General features: G+C 39.7%; 1 protein-coding gene across 1 annotated transcript in view; it reads right to left on the reverse strand.

Annotated features, from left to right (window-relative positions):
• The window catches only part of pvalb6 (parvalbumin 6), a 35,672-nt gene extending 17,507 nt beyond the window's left edge, over positions 1-18,165 (reverse strand). The window contains exon 1 of the mRNA XM_061700280.1: positions 17,957-18,165. The gene's annotated coding sequence lies outside the window, so the exon portion shown is untranslated. The remainder of the gene's footprint in view (positions 1-17,956) is intronic.
• Positions 18,166-22,120: the final 3,955 nt, after the last annotated feature.

Here is a 22,120-nt window from a genome sequence, read left to right on the forward strand (position 1 = left end):
ACAATCTGGCGTGCCAAAAAAAAAAAATCCTCATTCCACTTTTAGTGCACAATAATCATGCAGAGTCTTGACCCTTGTTTTGGTTGATCATTCATTCATAACACGTTGCCCCCTTTCTTTGGAAACAGGATTACATTAATGAAAGTTGTCATGCATTTGGACACACTTATTCCCGGCACAATTCTCCTCCATGTTTGCCCTCCTTTTGAATCACATTTCATACCGCAATGTGACTGAAGCACACTTGAGGCTTGTAGTAGTTTTTGATGCAGGCCTATCGATGAAAGGTCCTGATGTGGAATCGGAGGTGACAGATGAGGCAGGTGAGTTGATGGGGACAGAGAAAGGGGAGGTGAAGGAGGGGTGGAAACAGACATGGGGGGTAATTGGGAAAGGCAAGTGATGCTGGAGAGGAGGCAGTGAGCTGGCAAGAATTGTGATGAAACAGACAAATTGCTGATGGTGAGAATATGATGATAGCTTTAAAAAATGTTTAAAAAAGAACATGAGGGAAGTTGATGAGTTTGGTGTGGTAGAACATGACGAGCCCTCACACATTCCCACTTCATGTAGAAAGTCTTCCCAGAGGAGTGCAAACTGATATAACTGTAAAGGAAATAACTTTGAGGCCACTTGTCCAAATTAGATAACTGGAGTCTATCCTGGCTGACTTAAGGCGAGAGGTGATGAACTGGTTGTAAGTCAAGCCCAGAGTATAGACAAACAAACATTCCCACTAATAGGCAAATTAGAGACCAAAGAAGCTTGTTTTGGGATGTCGAAGACAACCAGAGAACCTGGAGGAAACCCGCGCATGCCCGATGAGAACATGCAAACTCCACGCACAGTCTGTATGGTGATCCATATGTGATTTGCATTCTCTTCAGGCTTCTGGGCCATTTTTAATCCCAGCTCTGGAGCCTCATTTCAGATAGAAGGAATGCTCAATTCCCAAAAGTACAGTCTTAATGCTACAGGAGAGAAAACATGTTTGTAGCCAACCACAAACAAGCCAGGGGTTGCCTTCCCGTGAGCAGAAATTTTCAATTTTCTTTCTGACAGATGGAACCGAGTGCAAGCATTTCTTTTCCTTTGCCTCATTCATTTTCTGATTTTGTCTTCCTTCATTCTTTCCTTCCAAATCATTCCATCTTCTACTTATTCCGTTCATCTCTTCTTCCTCTGTCAAGGTGACAACTATTTTTCCTTTCTTCTTGCCGAGAAAAACGCATATCTTGATTTCTCTTAGCTGGCTGCCGCCCATCTCTTCCATCAAGGTCTTGTTTGTTTTCCCTCTTCATTTTTATCAACTTGCCGCTGTCCATTCAGGTGTGATGAGACAAAATTGGACACCACAATGTGTGGCCATTGTGTCTTTGCATCTCAAGTAGCTTCTGTATGGATTTTGCTTGTGTAGATATAACCAAACATATTAGAGTATATGCACCTAATTTAATTTTTGACGATCCCTTGAATTACTTTCAAAATTGTCTGATGTTTTGAATTGTATTCAGTAGAAAACAACCCCTAATTGAAGATAATTATGTTCTCCGCGGACCATTTACGACACAGACAAAACAAGTGAGGGGGGGCAAGTAAACAATGCTTTATGATTTAGACTGCCAAAAAGTACAATAGTGGATCTGGGATGCAAACAGTAGTGTATTAAAGTAGGAGTCCTCATTTTTGGATGCTTTATACATACGGTGAACAATTCATTGATTTGTGCGCCCAAGATGGAAAATGCATCACTATTCAGAGAACACATGAGAAAAACAACTTTGCTCATCATTCACTACATCCCATTTATTCTACTCATTTTAATAATCTATACATATATTTCAACATATTTAAAATGGATGAATGGATGGTTGTCTTCAAGGAAAGTAATATGGTGACCACCATGCATGGCGGGGCAGCCCCTACCACCCTTTATTGACCAGCCAACACTGAGTGAACCTGACTTGTTTGGGTTTTAAAATAATATTTCCCATAGGAAATACTAATAATAATCTATTCCAGAGTCCAACTATTTCCATTATTATTCGACATGTAGTAAATAAGTTAACCAATGTTAATAGTAAAGTGTGACAACGATAATAATAGCATAATGATGAGATTTCGAATATGATGCTCACATCATTTCAATGTTCTCATATTTTGCTTTATTTTGATGTCTTGATATCAATTGTGATGCATGCAAATACCGAAAAACAATTTTTATTTCATTTAAATGTAAAAACTAAAAAAGTATTAGAAAAAAACGTTGAGAGACTTCTTCATCTACATTCAGTGAAAATGGAATGGTGACCCAATTTGCAGTGCTAAGCTTCGCCTCCTGACTTTTGACCGTATCGTGTACACATAGGTTGTTTTTGAAATGGTGAGAGCCTTGTTTTGTCCTATTTTAATTACAGTTAGTCATCATCCCCTGTCCCAGTCTCCGTTCTATGTAATTGTTTTTCTTTGTAATTTCTTTTCAGCCATTTTGCTGCCGGAGCTCGTCTCTTCCCTTGCAACCCAATTAACACCCTCATCTATCTCGCTGCCTCTGCATCCATCTACTCCCTCCCTTCAAAACACCCCACTCTTTGTCTCTCACTTTTTTTCATCTCTAGCTCTTCATCCATAAATTTAACACACTCATTTGTTGTTAACCAAACGCATTTATGTGATCTCATCATTCCCCTCTCCCTGGCAAATTTTGCATCCCCTATTCCCTCGACTCTAAATCCTTGATTACCTATTTTTTTATGCTCTCTCTCACTTTCTCTCCTCTCTTATCTGCAACTCTCCATTGCGACTTCCCTCCACCCTCCAACGGGATCATTTGGCAATAGCAGACAGGCTCTTGTAGCCCAGGTGCAGTGCATTGAATTATGACCGGAGGAAGATACACACACACACAGAGACATCCTGTACAGTTAAGCCTCATCACTACATCAACCTCCCTTTTCTCTCTCTTTCCAGGGAAACAATCTGTCATGTTTTGTCGGCTAAGGTTCATCTGTGGTCACTTTGTCAGACAATAGTATTATCAATCTGCAGCTAATGTCAACTTAGATGATTCATCTAATGTCCACCAAGCTACAGACATGCAAAAATATATACTGAGAATGTTTGCATTAATGCACACACACTCTCACAAACATTTTAATTTGTTGTACATCTCAAGCAATCACTTTCTCCGCTAGCTGCACTTCCATGCTCAGCTGCTGCCTCCTGTCTCCTTCCAAATAGATTACATTCACATTAAACACTAAACAGAAATCAATGTGCATAGTTTCCAAGGTTTTAGGCTCTCATAATTCTGCCCCAAGACTTTATTTATTGTAAGAGAATGGGATTCAGTTCACGGATGTCATTCCATGTTTATGTGCATCGTGTTACTTAAACAGAGCAGACACACAATGAGCTGTACACAAAAGGTCACAGAGGTATTAATGGGTTTGTGGCTGTAGCTTGCAGGTGCACTACACCTTACAGTTACTAATATATTGGTTCCCTCGTTGAGCTACAAGAGCGAGTCAAACTGTAAATGCATCCCGAAAAAAGTTGAACACGTCTTTGCTGTGTCAACATTGACGCAGTTTAATAGAGGTTTTACCCACTATGTTCCTTCAGATGATCCATGATAGGATTCACTTGAACAGTGAGGTCAAAATGCATGAAATCTCTCATTTAAAAATGTAAAAAAAATAACAATCTGATCTAATAATTAGTCTCCTGAGAAAGGTTGACCCAGGTGCTTTCACACGAGCAGCATTTTATTTTTCCTGTACTGTAGCCTCTTTGTTGTCCGCATAATTGGTGAAGTCAACAAATTCCAATTTTGCTTGATGTTAATTTTTGTAAAAAAAACTGTTACGTGCTGCATTAGAGAAACATGGGAAGTCCGAAACATTCAAAAAGCAAAGGTGCATTGGAAAACAACTTGAATCAAAGTTCCTCTTTGTCTTTGCAAACTCAGAGAAAATTGATCCATCCCAATGAGATTTGACCCCAGTCACAAAAATCCAATAACCTACAGTATAGTCCATCCATCCATTTTCTGTACTGCTTATCCTCACTAGGGTCGCGGGCGTGAGAGGCGGGGTACACCGCGAACTGGTCGCCAGGCAATCGCAGGGCACATATAAACAAACAATCATTCACACTCACATTCACACCTACCTACGGGCAATTTAGAGTCTTCAATTAACCTACCATGCATGTTTTTGGGATGTGGGTGGAAACCGGAGTACCCGGAGAAAACCCACAGAGGCACGGGGAAAATATGCCAACTCCATACATGCGGGGCTGGGATTTGAACCCCAGTCCTCAGAACTGTGAGGCAGATGTGCTAACCAGTCTACCACCGTGCCGCCATACAGTATAGCAATGAGGTTAAATAAATTCTTTTTATCTGTGTTTAATTCTAGATATTACTGTTCTGGAAGGGTATTGATGAGAAGATATATCACCATAGTATTTCTGAATATGAGATTTATTAAGAAAATTGTATTTCAAAACTACAAAAGAGGCTACAAAAGTGGAGGCTTGTTGTGAGGACTGCTGACAGTCACAAACAAAGTAAATGCTTATTGAGTTCATCAGTCATGAAAAAAATCAAAAAATCCGGGTGTGATCTTTCTGACTTTCTGACACAAGTCTGCCGAATCAGGAGTGGAACAGACAACGTTTCCTAATGCATGTGCTGATTCAGCAAACTTCAGGTGTGAAACCACCCTGTGAGATTAGTGTTGCACAACCTCGAGCCGGGGGGAAATCTACATCTGAATGCATTGAATATATAACCAATGACCTTCAGGATGACCTTTGGAATAACTCCAAGCACAGTATGCAGCACACAATGTGCAGGCTACCAGGCAAAAGAACACTATTTCTAGAATTTGCTGTGTGCGTCGAATGCTGTATCAATGTGCAAGGTTAGCTATCACCTAGCATCTCTTCGCAAGTACAGTTGAATTTGATCTCAGCAAGACCAGCAAGTGATGACTGCAAAGGGTGTCCCCACTCTTCTGCAGTGTTCTTTGCACTTTGCTGCGTCAACAGAATTGAGGTAATCTAAATGATGCACTTGACTTTGACCTCTTCTCCACAATCAGTGGGCAGGCTGCTTCTCCTGTTCGAGTCCTTAACTTTTGTAAGGCAAAGACAGCCCCAGAGCCAATTTTCTGCCAAAGTATGCACAAAGAGTAAAGCTTAAAAAGCCAACAATGCCCTAATGCATGGATGCACAACGCAGAAGATGCAACTCACAACACAAACTATTAACATGGCACGCAAGGTTTATTGGACTGCCTGGCATGCTTTGAGGCAATTCAGACCTATTTTTGGTACAAATAATACAATAATTCCAGAATTTTTTTTTTTCCACATGCATCCATCATCATAAGACTGATGGATGCATGTGGCAAAACTAATGACGTGTATTAAGCCTCAAAATGTAGCTTTAATCTTCTCGACTGTTTACTTTTAATGTAAATATTTTCTCATGTAATTGTTGCTTAAGCTGCAGTGGAGTATGTGTTTAACTGTGTGTGCGCCTCCCTGATCTGCAAATGCTGCAGTCTTCGTCATGCCTCTCTGCCTCACAGTGTGATGCAAGGGCCTTGTTTTTTCCCTCACTGATGGAGTCCAGTTACGCAGAGTGATAACATATTTGCGAGTGAAACACAAAACCGCCAACGCAGAAAAGTCCTGCGTCAATTTTAATCATGCGTCATGCAAGTGCAGTCTACATTTAGATAGACTAATTGTTGAAGCTATTGTAGATGTTTAGAATATACTTGTATAAATATATATATATTTTTACATTATTTCATTATGATTTATTTTTTTTTGTCAAATTTTTTTTGGCTTTTTCAGCAACTTTCCACCTTTGTAGTTTATAGCAAATAAGGCACCACATCGTCTCATTAAATCCCCTGTGCGTCTTTTTCAATGGAACATGAATGTAAATTACATTATTTCATTCTTTTTTTCTCCCTTTTATTAATTTGTTCTTTCCTCTTCACAATTGTCCCATTCACCTTCCAATGTATTCGCAATCTCTCGCCATATCTCGATTTGAGCCTCTTTGTCCTCTTGTCTTTTTGTGAATGGAGCAGCTTCATCGCCTTATTACAGCCTCCCTTTCTACTTGGTGGACAACATTCACCCATCGGGGCTGCCGCATTACTGCCTACCCAAATAAAGAAAGAAAAACACTTATTTGTATTCTGAACCACGTTTGGGGCGGGAGTGGCGAGATGGATTTTAGGAGGAGGAGGAGAGAGGGAGGTTTTGTTAAAGTCACAGTTTAGAGGGTGGTTTAAGATTCTTGACATAAAGATGGACCTGGGAGGCTTTTGAAAACTTTGATTCACTAAGGTCAATTCTGCAAACAACCAACATAGCAAATACAATGGAGCCTCGGTTTACGAACGACCCAGTTTACGAACAATTGGGTTTATGAACACTTTTTTAAAAGAAAAATTACCTTGAGTTACATACTTTTTTCAGTTTACGAAAAGTTTCGGCATGCCCGTGGAAGACTCAGAACTTGGTGCTTTTTCTCGCGCCGCATAAACATCATTAGCTCTGTGCTTCAGCTAGCTTCAGCTAGCTTTGTTTTGTTGCCTAAAATGGCCACCACACACTACAATGCAATACAAAAGCTGCACTGGATTATGGAAGGTGGTGGCCATTTAGGGCTAGCAGTAACCGCAGTGAACATAAACATTACTGTATCCAAAAATGCCAAGACGATGCACAGTGATTTGCAAGCAAACCCACTGTTATTTTATCCTCAGAAATTGTGTTTTCACCTATTTTTATATTGCACAGTATTTTATATTTTTCCCCACATGAGATCAAAATAAGGTAAATATAGCATAGTTCTGTGGCTGGAACGGATTATTTGCAGTGCCAATCATTTCAATGGGAAACATTACCTCGTTTTTTTTTAACATTTCAGTTAGATAACTTGTTCACAAAACAAATTATATTCGTAACCTGAGGGTTCGCTCTAGCTTAATATACTCACGCTATGTAATATGCCCCCTTGCTTTATCAGCTAATCAAAGCTGTTCAGCAAATGATAATTTGCGATAAATCATATAATAAATGTGATAATGATAACAGAGACCACAATGAGAGAGCAAACAGCTACCAGGGGGAATTAATATACTGTATATGGAATATGTACCACTGTTACGCAAGTTGCTAAATACTACAATTGCTGCTACTACTACTAATAATAAGAAGAATAACAATAACAGCAATAATAATTACTGGAAAGAAGAAAAAAAACAGCAGTACCGTACACCTCTTAAATAGGCAGAACAGGAAGTCAAACTGATGATAAAACAACATTTAGGATTATGTGACATTTAATTTTGCTATAGAAGCACTACGCTGTGTTTTATATGCAAAACAAAAGAAAGGCTCCAATGTTGAGTTACCATGGATTCCCAACGGCACCCTTCCTCCTTGCATACACCTAAAAAAAAGGTCATTTGATTACATGTTAAAGAGGTGGGTTCTATATTTTTATCCAATTCAAATGAGTTCGGAATTTTTGATCATCCATTCATGTGTGTCTTCTCTTCTCATCATAATGTACTGGTAACGTCCTTGGAGGAAGAAAGAAAAAACTGCAGATGGGAAGTTACACACAAACAAACCAACCCATGCTGTCCTGTTAAATACATGACCTCCTTCCCAAAGGTAAGTCTGACTTTTATCCCAAGAAGATTTTTTTTTTTTTTAAACTCTTTAGTATTTAAGCCCATCTCCATTCAGAGTCCGAAGTAATCACTCACAGATGGATCGCTCAGCATGCATTAAATAAGAGACACAGTGGGGAGCACAGTTTAGATATTGTCATATGAATATGAAATATTTGTGTCTTCAAGTGGTTGTTCTTTTCCCCAAAATGTGATGTGTGGCCTGCTCTCATACAGTACAATAGGTTCCTCACAGTTTCACAATTTTCTCAACTTTTCAACCATGGTGTAGGTTAGCGTGCTATTCGGTGCCATTCTAGTTCCAACCATTTCGTGCTTTGCAGCACAAGTACTGCACGTATTGATACATGATTGTTTAGGACTGTAGACGTGAAGTAGGACAGCAAGCGTCTATTTACTGTGACTCCAATGTACACTTTGCTCCATTAACATTTATAGTGGTATGCTCTTTGCTCAAGTGCATCTGTATCAACATGAATGAGCAGAACCAACCCTCCCATCGGTGCAATTAGATGTACAAATGTGTGTTCCCATGTATCTCTAACCCTACCAGCGATGCCTGATCAGCAGCAGCAGCAGCAGCTCTCTGCACTCATCTCCTGCAGCGGCGCGAGTGTGTATGTGCGGTCGCGCGTGTTGTGTATGTGCGGTCGCGCGTGTGTGTGCGAGCGCAGTGTAGGAGCGCTGACCTTGCAGCAGAAAGCAGTTAGAGCGGTGGCAGCGCACCCTCCGCTGCTCATACACAAAGACACGCACTCTGACAGCGGCGTATACAACAAACTCCCGTGTTCAATCTGAGCCTCGGTCCACACTGGCGCTCAGGACGCACCTCGGGCCTGGTGGCTGCGAGCAGTCTTCTTACAAAGCGAGGGAAAGAGGATGGAAAATCGGCAGCAGCAAGGGAGTCAGGAACACCACAGTCACATTCACTTAAATGTGCGGCCATTCATAAAGCCACAAAAGACGCAGATATTGTAAGTGAATTATAGCTCTGGGTTAAACAATGAATAGAGGCATTCACATGCCAAAGTCACTTCTAACTGGCCGTCAAACTAATTTTTGTCGCGGGCCACATTGTAGTTATGGCTTCCCTCGGAGCGCCATTATGACTGTGAACCCATATAAAATATTGTCTCATATAATGACGTATACACAACAAATTGATGGATAACTAGTTTTAAAATCAGAAGCCAATAAAAAATAATATAATATCAACTATTATTACATTTATTTCGAAAAGGTGATTGGTAACATAAAATGCTTGCAATATCTCAACATTATACAAGTAAAGACACCAATTTTGGTATTTTCACAAGAAACATGAAGTCGACACACATGATTTGCTTTCGCGGGCCACATAAAATGATGTTGCGCCGGATCTGGCCCCCGGGCCACCAGTTTGACACCTGTGCTGTAGAGGTTTCTTACTAGCGCTCTACTAAGCATAATTTAAAAAATCTTCAAATACAAAACACAAATAAAAAAGAAATTACAAAAAAGCTACTGCCCCCGCGACCCGACCCGCATAAGCGGTAGAAAATGGATGGATGGATGAATTGCAAAACAACAATGACAAAAATGTGAGTGTGTGTGACATCAGAGTGTGTTTGACATCAAAGCTTTTACTGCTTTTTAAAAGGCTACCAAAGAAAGTGAAGGTAAAAGAGTGCAAATGAAAAGAGTAATTGGCATCTGAAACGAATGCTTTCTTTGATCCAACTGGCTTTGATCACTGATCAGAAACTATTGATTTTCATCTCAACTATTCAACAAACATTTTTGGGGGGCTGGGATGGTGTTCAAGTATGACCAGAATTCCAACAGAAATGATGGATAACATGAAACACCTTGAAGTTTAAAAGTCCAAAAAGTTGCACAATTTGGAGTGCAACCGAGGCGAGAAAAAAAGAAAAAAACAAAACACCATCATATTAGCCATGAGGGCATGTCATGAGCTCCTCATTTTGTGTTTTTGTGGCTTTTTTTTCCCTAATACCTTTTCTGAAAGGAGCATGGTGGTAATCAAAAAAAGAAAAATGTGAGAAGAGGAGAACATCCACCCAAATTTACCATGAAGTTAGAAGGACTCACATTCTAAGTAGAAGAGGATCTGATGGTGTCGAAGTACTTTTCATGCCGTGGTAGTCAATGATGGTTGCCAGTCGCAATGTGGACGAGTGAGCAGAAGTGTTTTTTTCTGTTAAGCAATGTCTATGGCTGTTACTGCTTTTATTTAGGTAGGTTTCTACTTTCTCTTTGCGTTCCAATGGTGTTGGCTTAATAGGGCTAAAATAGCGCTTCTCTGACCGGTGCCGTGCAATTGCGTCCATCTGTTTATGATTAAGGAGCACTGAGTGAGTGTGTTTGTTTGTAGCTCAAGCCGCCATATGCTTGGTACTTAATCAAGAGGTAAAGTGTTATAACAGTGTGTTATGTTTTAAAGTTTTACATTAGATTAGTGTTTGGTTTCCTTCATAGTTGTGTGGCAGTTCATGTAAAAAAAAATTAAAAAAAAATACAAATTATGCATTGTAAGTTTGTATGTACAGTAAATGCATCAGTATTTATTAGTCTTCCTCGTTCACGATTTAAGTCAAACTCGTGTTTAAAGAGTTTTTTTTTTTTTTTAATGGCTTTATATTACACTGGTTAACTTCTGCTTATGCCAGTATGGCAGTTGATAATGTATAATATAAATCATCTCAATAAGAAATTTACTACTCCAAGTCAACCAAACTGAAATTCTACCAGCGTCAGAAATATTTCAGGTGTATATGGTGAATATGGAGAACATTTCCAAAATGTGGTGCTTTAATAGGTTTGATGTGACAGGTAAAAACTCCAGTTTAAGTTTGAACTTTGACGAATAGTCTTTCTGCCAGGCTACGATCAGCGGCAGCGAGTACACGAGCTGGCAATTCTGAGAGGTGCCGCTTGATTTGATATGGATTATGGGTTAAATGAATCGAGTGTTAAGGAATGAAGGTCGGCTGAAAGCAGCGAAAGGACGACGCTGTGCGGGCGTGAGGAGCAGGATGAGGCTGAGGTTATGAAGCCGGCGGGACTATGGATGGAAATTGTTCACGGCGAATGCTTGTTTTGCTGGTTCATGCTTAGCCTAATCTCTGTTATTGCGATTAGCTGTCATTCACACTGTAGGTTGATTATGCAATCCTGTTTGACGGCTGACAGTTAGTTTCTCCACGTTAGCTTTAAGTCTTCTCAGATAGCTGTGCATTTCAATATGAGGGCCCATGCTTTCCTTTTCCCAATTTTCATTACTTTTGACTCTTTTCAAATTGTAAAGGGAATGCACTGGCACATAATAGGTCGCTATTCCTATGTTAACGTTTGCATATATTAAAGTTCATGAAGTGCCTGTTTATTTTTTATGACCCATTTTAAAATGTTATACTTTTTATAGTACCAATTATGACCTATCTCCATTGAAGGAATATGCAGAGTCTGACCTACGAATGCCGATTGATGCCCAACTGACCACTGAACCTAATTATTGATGCTTTTTACTATTTAAAAAAAAGCATAATTCTATAAATATGACTGTGGTTCCCAAGTGATGACGGCGTTAAGTGGCCTTGACAAAATGGGTCACATCCTCAGCTTCTTTAATTTTTTTTTCTTAGAAGAAATAAAAGAAGAGCAGGCTCTAAATTAAGAAACGTCTCAATCCATTTTCACTCACACACAGTTCCCATCTGAATGTTGCTTTGCTAATGATCTCATTTAAGAGGTCATGGCTTTTCTAATTAGAAATGAGTTGAGTCTCTTTGTCCTGGGCGAACCTTGGTGTCACTCTAAAGTTAGCATCAACTTTTGGACCTCTTGTCACAGCTGTTTTTGGAAACACCTTCCAGAATAAGCTAAAATAAATGGAAATACTGCCTCAAGGGCCGAACGTGATTTGTTTTCGATAACATTGGAAGTTTCTTTGTTTTTGTTTTCATGTGACCTTACAAAGAAGATGTACTCACAAGAAAACAAGCGTTGTAGTCTCACGAATCCATCTTTGAGAGCGTTAAACTGATTATAGCAATCGGCTTTCTTTGAGGAGAATTGGAAAAGTAAGCAGTACTTGAGTGATACACTATCTGTCCATCTATCAATCCCTCTGTCCATTCATCCATCCATCCATCCATTTTCTACCATATGGTAGGGTGGAGCCGACCCTATCCCTAGCCCTAGTAGTTTCTGCTGGCAGTTTTCAATTAATGGATAATGCCTTCCTACAGGCCAGTGTTTCCCTACCTTTATTGAGCCGCGGCGCAAATTTTACATTTGAAAAATTCTCACAGCACACAACCAAACAAAAATGTCACAATATGTGGGTATACAGGTTAATTATGTACCTTCTGCCGTCCAGTGGAGGAGCGTATCATTGTTCTGCCTGTCACGATACGTCACTAGCATAGATACTTAAACAAAGATACGGCCCATTATTTGTAGTAAATAAATACTTTTCAGACCAATTAAGTGACATTGGATAGTCATCCTTGACATACTTGATGATCGCTCATGGCACACTAATGTGCTGATGTGGTGGGGAATCACTGCTACAGACCAAAATTGCCATGTGCAGTTTAATTGCCAAACTAGGCACTGACAGCACTTTTTCTATGACTACTAAAATACTAATTTTAAACTAAAAAAAACAGTGTCATCTGCTGGATATGTCTTGCACCTGTAAGAGACAAAAATATATAAAGCAATGCAAGCAGTGCAATTTGGTAATACCACCTGAGACCTCACATTGCAATCCATATTACGTTCTGCCTCCCCATCACATCACTTCTGCAATTGGCCAAACAGCAGTGGTAGATATTTCTATATACTATATGCTGTTCGATCCCCCTCATAAGTTCTTATTAGTGCGTGGTACCATTGCAGCGCGGGTACCATTCTCTCTCGTTCTCACGCACACACGTAGACACACACAGTTTGGCCGGCAATGATTTCTTCTACCAGCGTCAGCAGGCAACACACACAATTCTAAGGCCCAAACTGGTCATGTCAGGCACATTTTTCACTGATTAAGCTGCATATCAGCGAGCCTGTCAAAGCTTTTCCGCATGCCATCTGCCTCAGACAATATCTGTCTTTGACCTTGGCAAAGACCACACAGAGGATAGTATTAACGGTTGGGATGGTTTGAATGTAAAATGATATAGTGTAATGCCAGTTATATTACAGTAAGAGATCGGTCGAGTTTATGTCACTGTGACTGTCGATTTATGTGTTTGTAACCAGCTGTTTACCCCAAAAGTGAGAGCAAAGCGTCCAAATGCAATTACAAGACAGTAGCATGGGCCAAATTCTCTTTCTGTCAAATCAGCAAAAAATACAGTGTCTTCCACTTTAGTCTCTTATCGTTTCGTTTTAATTAATGTCCTTTAACAAGTGCCCTGAAAGCGGGGTTAATTGTCCTTTGCATGACAAAACCTCTCTTCCGTGCTTGGGAACGTTGTTTTAATTATTCAGCCAAAATAGTGGAGAAAGCATAGCGACGAGGTGGGCTTATGCTCGCAGGTCAAATTGCATCGTGCAATTTGCTTGTCTGCTCACATGCCAGAGGAAGTTGGCAATTTTAACAATCGTCAAATGGAATGGACAGAGATGTTATTTAAGCATTCCTAATTATCTCATTTGCCTCACAGGATGAATAAAGTATCTATCTATTAATAGATCGATCTACTTAATGTCAAGAAACACATCATATGGCATTTCTACTGCTGGAGTGTTCACCTCATTAATGGCCATATTCTCCCTCGTACGTATGTCCACTGCACGCTACCCACCGACTTAATCACTTTGCCTCTTTCACACTACGGAGTTTGTAGTGTCTAGTGCCCCGTGAAGGCGAATCATCATATTGCATGTTTTGATTCAGTGAACTGCCTCGACAGCGCCGGTAACAGCCCGGTGACAGCGCAGCGGCGGCTGACTTGTGTTGAGGGTGTGGGTACGTTCCACTCACCGACTGCCCAACGGCCATAATGTCTCCCTACCACATTATGTGATACATTTTCCAGATGGCTCTCTATGGCATTCGCGTCTCAGGAAAACTAAATGCTCAATGATTTACAGCCAGTCCCAGACTTTAATGAGTTATGCATCTTTGGTGGTTGCGCAAACATTTCCAGGTTACGCACACTGCATGTGTTAGAAGTCATTACGGGAGAATGCATGTCGGTAAAAGATGCGCAACCCAAATGCGTAAAAAAAAAATAATAATAATAAATAAATAAAATAAAATAGACTTACACACAAATGGGGAAAATGTGGCCTTAATTCCCTTCCATATGACCACTGACTTTACTGGCACTCTCTTAAATGCTATCACATACAAGCATCCCTTTTCCCTGTAAAAAACTACTTTGTCCTGGGAAAAATCTCATTAACTGCAAAAAACATAGCAAGTTTTAGAAGGAAGTTTAGAAAGCAAGGTACCAGGAGAAAGCCCACACAATGTGTGTTAACCACTATTCAGCCATGGTGCCCGTCTTAGTATTGAGTAAATCGTACTGTATATGTTTTTAAATAATAATACACAAACCACACAACCAATCGTGATATTATAAGTCAGGTCCTTGATGTAGCATATAAGGTCCTGTGGGTCTCAGCCTTGATGGATTTGAACCAGCAAAAACAATTTCCACAGATGTTATTTATTTCCTCCAGGCCTACTCAATTTTATCACCACCAAGTGATCCAACACAAGAATTGTATTTAAAAATCTGCCACTATGACGATAATAATGTTCATTATGGATTGATACTGGGAAAGATGAATTTATTAAATAATGTTTATTACTGAGGTTGTTGCAGTGGTATAGAAGTGCACAGCATCAATCTAAGAGAACTTACAAATATTTTGAATTCGACACGGTGGACTGGTGGTTAGTACTTCTGAATTACATTTGTGAGGTCTGGGGTTGGAATATCAGCTCTGACCTTGCTGTGGGGAGTTATTATACTCTCCCAGTACTTTTCAGGTACTTCAAGAAAATGAATGGATGAATCTGTCGTGTTGCATAGTAAAGTACAGTATAAGTATATTATGATCAGACACAAATATGGGTGCCACTAGGTCAGGAATATCATACTTGTTTTTATTGCAGGCCACATTGTAATTATGGTTGCCGTCAGGGGGCCTGTTGTAAGGGTAAAACCAGTGCAAAATCACTGTTTGGTACGTACCTTGGTTTTACAGTCATGATTCAGTTAACGTTGGTAGGAGTAAAGGAACAAAATGCGATACAAAGTGTTTATCTTTTATGTAATTGTTTTGTTTGTTTGTTTTTAGGAAAATGGGACTAGTTGTTTGTCTGAAGGTTGTTTAAATGCTTAAATTGCGTTTCCATTACACTTTTTATTTTTTATTTTTTATAAACTCTATGACATTTGCTATCCAGAGGCTGAGCTGCACTGTGCTTGTTTATGGACTATGTGTATTGTTGAACCTCAAGGTTCTTACACTTCCTGTCCCTTACTGTCTATATAATATGCTTGCCCTTGCATTTTTTTTTTAATATTTTTATTTTATTTTATTTTTTCCTCATGATGGATGATGGATTATAACTGTTTTTGAACATAGGTCAATAGTAGACTTTGAGTTTAAACTATACACTAGGTGGTGATATTCATTCATTCATTCATCTTCTGTTCCGCTTATCCTCAGAACATACAATATGGCTGACAGGACGCGCATAAAGATGAATGAATTAGGACAAGAGCATCACAGGTGTCATGTTAGGGGCAAACAGGTCCTATATCAAATCACAATCTAGCAACACTCCCCTCTCAGCTCCCTGATGTCAGCCAGAGTCTTTAATTGGATCAGGTCGGCCATATATAGTCAAAATAACTTCAGTAGGGAACACCTGGACCACTGACACAGGTCAAATTTCAAGTCTACTGCATCTCCACACCTCAGTGACAACAAGAACAGCAGCAGTCACACCTGCATGGCACCATTCCACACCTGTTTCAACACTCCCCATTTCTCTGTCCCTCTTCATGTCTTCCTGTCACAGAGTCAGCCATCTTCCCCAGGGAGCCTTATATCACGTGTGGCGTTTCACACTCCACAGAGCTTGTTAAATTACAGAATTCCCCAGGAAATCAAGTGTGGACATGTTAACATCTCTTCCACCTGACTGGTATCTAATGGGGAAATGGTGATAAGCTTTATGCTGTGTGAGTTTAACAGACAACGATCAGGCAAAATGGGATGCGGTGGGGTGCAATAAGGGTGTGTGGATGGTTATGGGCGGCACGGTGGACTACTGGTTAGAGCGTTTGCCTCACAGTTCTGAGGACCGGGGTTCAATCCCTGGCCCCGCCTGTGTGGAGTTTGCATGTTCTCCCCGTGCCTGCGTGGGTTTTCTCCGGGCACTCCAGTTTCCTCCAACATCGCAAAAACATGCATGCTAGGTTCATTGAAGACTCTAAATTGCCCGTAGGTGTGAATGTGAGTGCGAATGGGTGTTTGTTTGTATGTGCCCTGCGACTGGCTGGCAACCAGTTCCGGGTGTACCCCGCCTCCTGCCCGATGATAGCTGGGATAGGCTCCAGCACACCCGCGACCCTAGTGAGGAGAAGCGGCTCAGAAAATGGAGAAATGGATGGTTATGGGCGAGGCAGTGGCGTGTTGGGGGTGCTGTACAAACTTACTGTGAATGAACTATCAAACAAGAGGTTCTGGCAAACATTTAATAGTGGATTTTAATATGACCAACACTATTCAGGTACATCCATATATTAGATCAAACATTATTTATTCAAAAGTAGTTGTTTCTATGACCCAAAGACAATCTTGAATGGTTTCTGATTATGAAAATGTTGCACATTTACTCACTTACTGCAAATTGGGTGCTATCTGTTCCAGGACAATTTAAGTTGTTTGAAATGTTAAAGTATTTTTCCCATATTAAATAATAGCAATATAAATAAACTGTTGCATTACATTCGCTTAACATCCTCATTATGTATCATACAACTTTTATTAAATGTACGACGTGAAAGACAAAGTACATGCATTTTTTTGCATCAAAAAGCATAGGGTGTTCCTCAAGCATCAATTCTGGGTCCTCTTTATATATATGCTTTTCAAGCATGTGTTTTTATGTTTATTTAAATAATTAATCATTTCAATTTAATTGATATGGCCAAGCATATGCAAACAAAGTTTGCATAAGTGGCGCTTGTTTGCCTAAAATCTGTTTTTGGACAACAAAGCAGTTAAAATAACTGACAATCTGCAATTTTTTGGGGGGGTCTAAATGTATTATGGGCTTAAATAACAGCCTGTGCATCATTCTCATCCCCTCTCTGGTAGTCATTATAATCCACCTGAGAATGTATTTGAAGTGTATTTGCCCTTCAGCATATAGCTGTTCTTCCGGAAGGACAGATTTTGTCAGGGGATTGGAACTACATTGAATACAACAATGTAGCGTTGCATTGACTGATGCAACTACTGAGAAAGATTTAAGGGGACAAAAGGAGCTTTTTTTCTGGTGCAAAATAATCATATCCACTCTTTGCAATATTGAGCTGCACCAATGATACCAAAATGTTTTAATCCGCCACTCGCTCGTCAAATACTGCATATACATACACGGTTACAATGTGCACTGCAGGCCATGTAAAACGTGTAGTGTAAAAGAAAAAAACGTTTAACTCAAGTGTCTGAAGACTCACCAGCACTCTTTAAGGAATGTAATGGATTTCCCCCCGTTACACACTGCCCACACGCACACAAACACACACAGTGACTCACAGCTTTCAGAGAACCAATCACCATCGCCAGTTTTCAGCTCCGGTTTGTGAATGGGATTTTGGCTGTTAGAATCATGCAGTTATTTCATGCAACATTCCTGTTATCATATTCGTATTTTATGTTTGTGATAAAGGGTCACGTATTTAATTTTTTTATTATTTTGTCATATGCTGCTATTCACTTACAGCACTTATTTAACTGCTTTTGGCTCCCATACCTTAATTTTTACTTTTGATAATCTCATTTCATCATCACAATTGTCTACCTCTGTGTCTTTTAAATCATTTTTTACTCTATTCTGTAATATGCCATTTACGCATTAACGTCATTGCACTGTAGCTTTCTCCTCTACCTTGACTTTCTTTCTTTGTTTTATTCAGCGAGTTGGACCCCAAAAGCACTAAATGATCAACAGTCACACTTACCTGCAATGACAGAGACTTACTCCTGAGTGCCTCTGAGTCCTCAGCGGTTGGAAAGCAGCGAGCCTGCAAAGCTGCTGATGGGCGAGCCAAGTGGAGGACAGAGAGAAGGAGAAAGAGACTGCGAGACAAGTGATGAGAGGTATAAAGAGAAAGTGGATGCTATGCGATCTAGAAGGAGGAAGAGGAGGAGGCTGGCTGGAGGTGAGATGAAGGGGAGAAAGAGAGTGAGGGAGAGATGAACGGGCATGGAGGAGTAAAGGGAGGGAGCGCTGTATTCGGATAGGAGGGGATCGTGTGATGTTGGAGAGGAGGAGGAGAGAAGTGGATGAAGGCAGAGATGGAGAAGAAATGGTGTCAGGTAGGAAGGAAAGGGTTGAGTGCTAAATAAGCCAGATGGGTAAAAATGCATAAAAATTAATTGCAATAATGCAATGGTTTGTCAAAAACATTTAATTAGCAGAACCTCCTCCTGAAAAATATAAATTAAACTCATCACATGTATCCCATCTCTGGAGACAAAGCTGTCCATTCAATCACACTGTAATCCAATAATGTGTTTCAGTGTATCCACATTGGAGCAATAACTTACTGCACCTTGGGAGTTAAGAAAAAATAAAAATAAAATAAAAAAGACATAGGTGAGGAAAGCTCATGATATTTTTACCATAATGAAATCCATGGATCAATATGGTTTAAAAAGACTGATTAAAAAGATGGAATGCTGAGGCCGAAGGGGAGAAGAGAAAGAGAAGTACTCTGGAATGAAAGGGTGTCGAATAGTAGCGAAAGGTTGAACAGATTGAATGGAGAATTACGATATTATGAAAAATCACTGATCCATCTTATTCCTTTCAAACTTTAAGTTGATGTTCATGTGACCTGAAATCTTTTTTTTTTTTTTTTTTTTTTTTTTTTTTTTTCTTCTCCCCTCAAGTCTCCTCGGCATTGTTTGACATTTACAATGGATCAGGCCGAATGCACTGAAAAAGTGCAGCCGTAAAAAACGGCTCCAGGTTACAAATCGGAATGATCTCAAATTACGGGTCAAATCTCCTTCACGCAAAGACACCAGGGGGTCTTATCTTACACATGAGGTGCATTTGCACATTTTAAGGCAAGAAAGCTTTCAAAAGTCTCAGTTGGCTGCAAAACTGCTAGCGTGGATATATATTCATCCTGAGGTATAGATTTAATTCCTGTAGATGTACATTCATTTTTTTCAAGGTCACATTGGTTGAGTGAATGCAAACCAAAGATAAAAAAAACTTCCTCTGGTTTCCCAGACACAAGAAGAAGAATTCAAAAGAATGCTTGTTTTTTTGTTTGTTTGTTTTTTTTCTTCCATTATGCCGTGTTAGGTCCTGGGTTCGAATCCGGGCTCCGGCCTTCCTGTGTGGCGTTCCATGACCGGGATGTACCCCGTCAAGTCAGCTGCTGCTCCAGCACACCTGTGACCCTAATGAGAAGAAGCAGTATAAAAAATTGAAAGGATGTTTTATGGTGTATGATGTCATCAGTATAGCATGAATGATAATGGCATCCTTATAGATATTCATCCATCCATTTTCTGCACTGCTCGTCCTGTTTAGGGTCACGGGTGAGCATAAAAATACATTTTTTTGTTATCATATATAAAGGGTAACATAATGTAGCTGTCAAATTCACTGTGTATTCAGTAGCAGTTTGAATTTAAAATAAATGATGATTGTAAGATGCTTATTGAACATCTCTCAAACCTCATTTTATTGTTTGAGCCCTTTACACATTAATGCTGTATGTATTTAACCCTTTCTTTCAGGGAAGTACCCATATTTGAGAAGTATGTGTCCAAAATGTTAATAGAGTCACCAGCAAAGAAAGGTAATCACAAATTCACAATCATATCAAATAATACACTGAAAAAAGCACTTTATTTGATCTAATACATCGGTTTCACGTGATTAAAATGTAGCTAATTGAGGTAATTTTCCCCTCTGCTCCTTGAAAGTAATAGAATATGTTCGTTTAACACATTTTAATATTTGAAACCGATGTATGTTCCAGTTAAGTAAATTCAAAAGACTTTTTTCCAATGTAGGACGAACATAATATGACAATTTAAAGGCAATATAATGGTGTATAACTATAATTCAGTGTAACAAGAATAATATTACATTGAAAAAGATGTTGGCAGTTGTAAATTTTGGGTTTCGAAACTCGGCTCCGGCCTTCTTCATGGAGCTTGCATGTTTTCTCCGGCTTCCTCCTTTATTCCAATAACATGCGTACAGTATTAGGTTAAGACTCTAAATTGTCCATAGGTGTGAATATGAGTTTGATTTGTTATTTGTCTACTGTATATGTGCCCTGTTAAGCGTAGTCTATTCTCTGCATCGCAAAGACTTTATAGTAGATGGGCAACAGGAAATATAGGCCCGCCCGCAACCTTGCGGTTGTCGTTTGTGTCAGCTTTTAAACAGCTCAGATGACCTGTGCTTGCCCCAAGTGTCTCTGGCCATAAAAGTCTGATTGCATTCTTTCAAGCAAAACAGCAGAATTTATTTCAAAATCATTCTTAAGACATCTAGACTTGCTCTCGAGAACGATGAAAGACTTCCATCTATACAGGCTGTTCTGTTGTTCACGTCATTTTAAATGGCTGCATGCTCCACGGCTGACACGACGCTATTTCCATTCCATGTATTTTTCTCAAGTGAAATTGGGATGTAATGGAATACAATTGTGCTGTGACGGCAATATTGCGGAATGTGTATGTGTACGGTTATAGAAAGAAACTCAAAATGAATGAGACGGGATAAAGAGGGTTAGATCTGCCTCCTCTTGCTGTTTATCAGCTCACAGCACTCCTTTCTTAATCATGGGTCCAATAATGGGCTCTCTTCCTCTTCAACTCTCTCTCTCTCTCTCTCTTTTGCTCTCTGTTACACACACACCAAATTGATTGCATTCATATAGATTACATTTTCATCAGCCTCAAAGAATATTGCCATGCATCGCGAAAATGACACTATCAGTCAACAACAGCAGATTGGCGTAGTCACTGAAATGTTGTTCTTCTATTTCAGACTGTTGACTTTTATTAACAGCTAAGCTAAGCGTCAGTCATATATATATATATATATATATATATATATATATATATATATATATATATATATATATGACTGACGCTTGGGTGATTATCCACATTTAGGACATCCATCTCCTGTTTGTAGAAGTTACACCAGCCGTACAATAAAATTCCGTTCTAAAATTCCGTTCTGTTATGTATTATCAGAAAATAGCTAGTTAAAATTCTGCTTGCCATGCCCTCTTGCAAATGGAAATTATTAAAGATTACCCGTAGTTTTAATGATGGATACTGCTTTGGACTCGCTGCTAAAATTAAAATTGCTGTGTCATCCACATTTACAAAACCAAACTGCCAAATTGGCAAACGCTCAGCGAGCTTCGCGCTCGCAATGAAATTCAAGATGCGCCAGCATTTGCGCTGCGCCACACATACACCATCTACGAAAACAGAGCTCTGAATGTTTGAAAGACCGAAAACCCCCAAACCACGCCTTCGTGGTTTTGATTATCATTTTCTTTGTTGAGAGTTTCCCATTGTTTCAGAGGAAGGAACTTATTTTTTCTCAAGCTCTCTAGACAGTCACACTCTAGTTCTAGTTTTCCCAGCGGGCCTGAGCCAATCCCAAACCTACTGTGTGCAGTTGTTGTCACAGCATGGTACCAATACTTGTTGCAAGGTTATGGATTGCAGAGAAAAATACACATGATTTTTAATAGCTTGTGTATATTTGGGCTAGTAGTGAGCATGTCTACCTTACGTTTCTGAGGTTTGGGGTGCATGAGTTTTCTACGGGTACTCCGGCTCCCTCCCACATTCTAGAAACATGCATATTAGGTTAATTAAAGTGTCTAAATCATCTGTAGGTGTGAATGTGAGTATGGATGGTTGTTTGTCTAAATGCGCCCTGATTAGCTTGCGACCAGGCCATCCATTTAACCCGCCTCTCTCCCAGTCAGCTGGGATAGACCCCAGCTCACCCGCAACCATAATGACGACAAGTGGTGTAGGATGAATGGATGTTTTGTTGCATTTTCATGTCGTCAAACGTGTGAAATTGCTTTTCAGGAGTCATCATGTAGTTGAGCAAGCAC

This window comes from Phycodurus eques, chromosome 16 (assembly GCF_024500275.1).
Source record: "Phycodurus eques isolate BA_2022a chromosome 16, UOR_Pequ_1.1, whole genome shotgun sequence".
NCBI classification, from domain to species: Eukaryota; Metazoa; Chordata; class Actinopteri; order Syngnathiformes; family Syngnathidae; genus Phycodurus; species Phycodurus eques.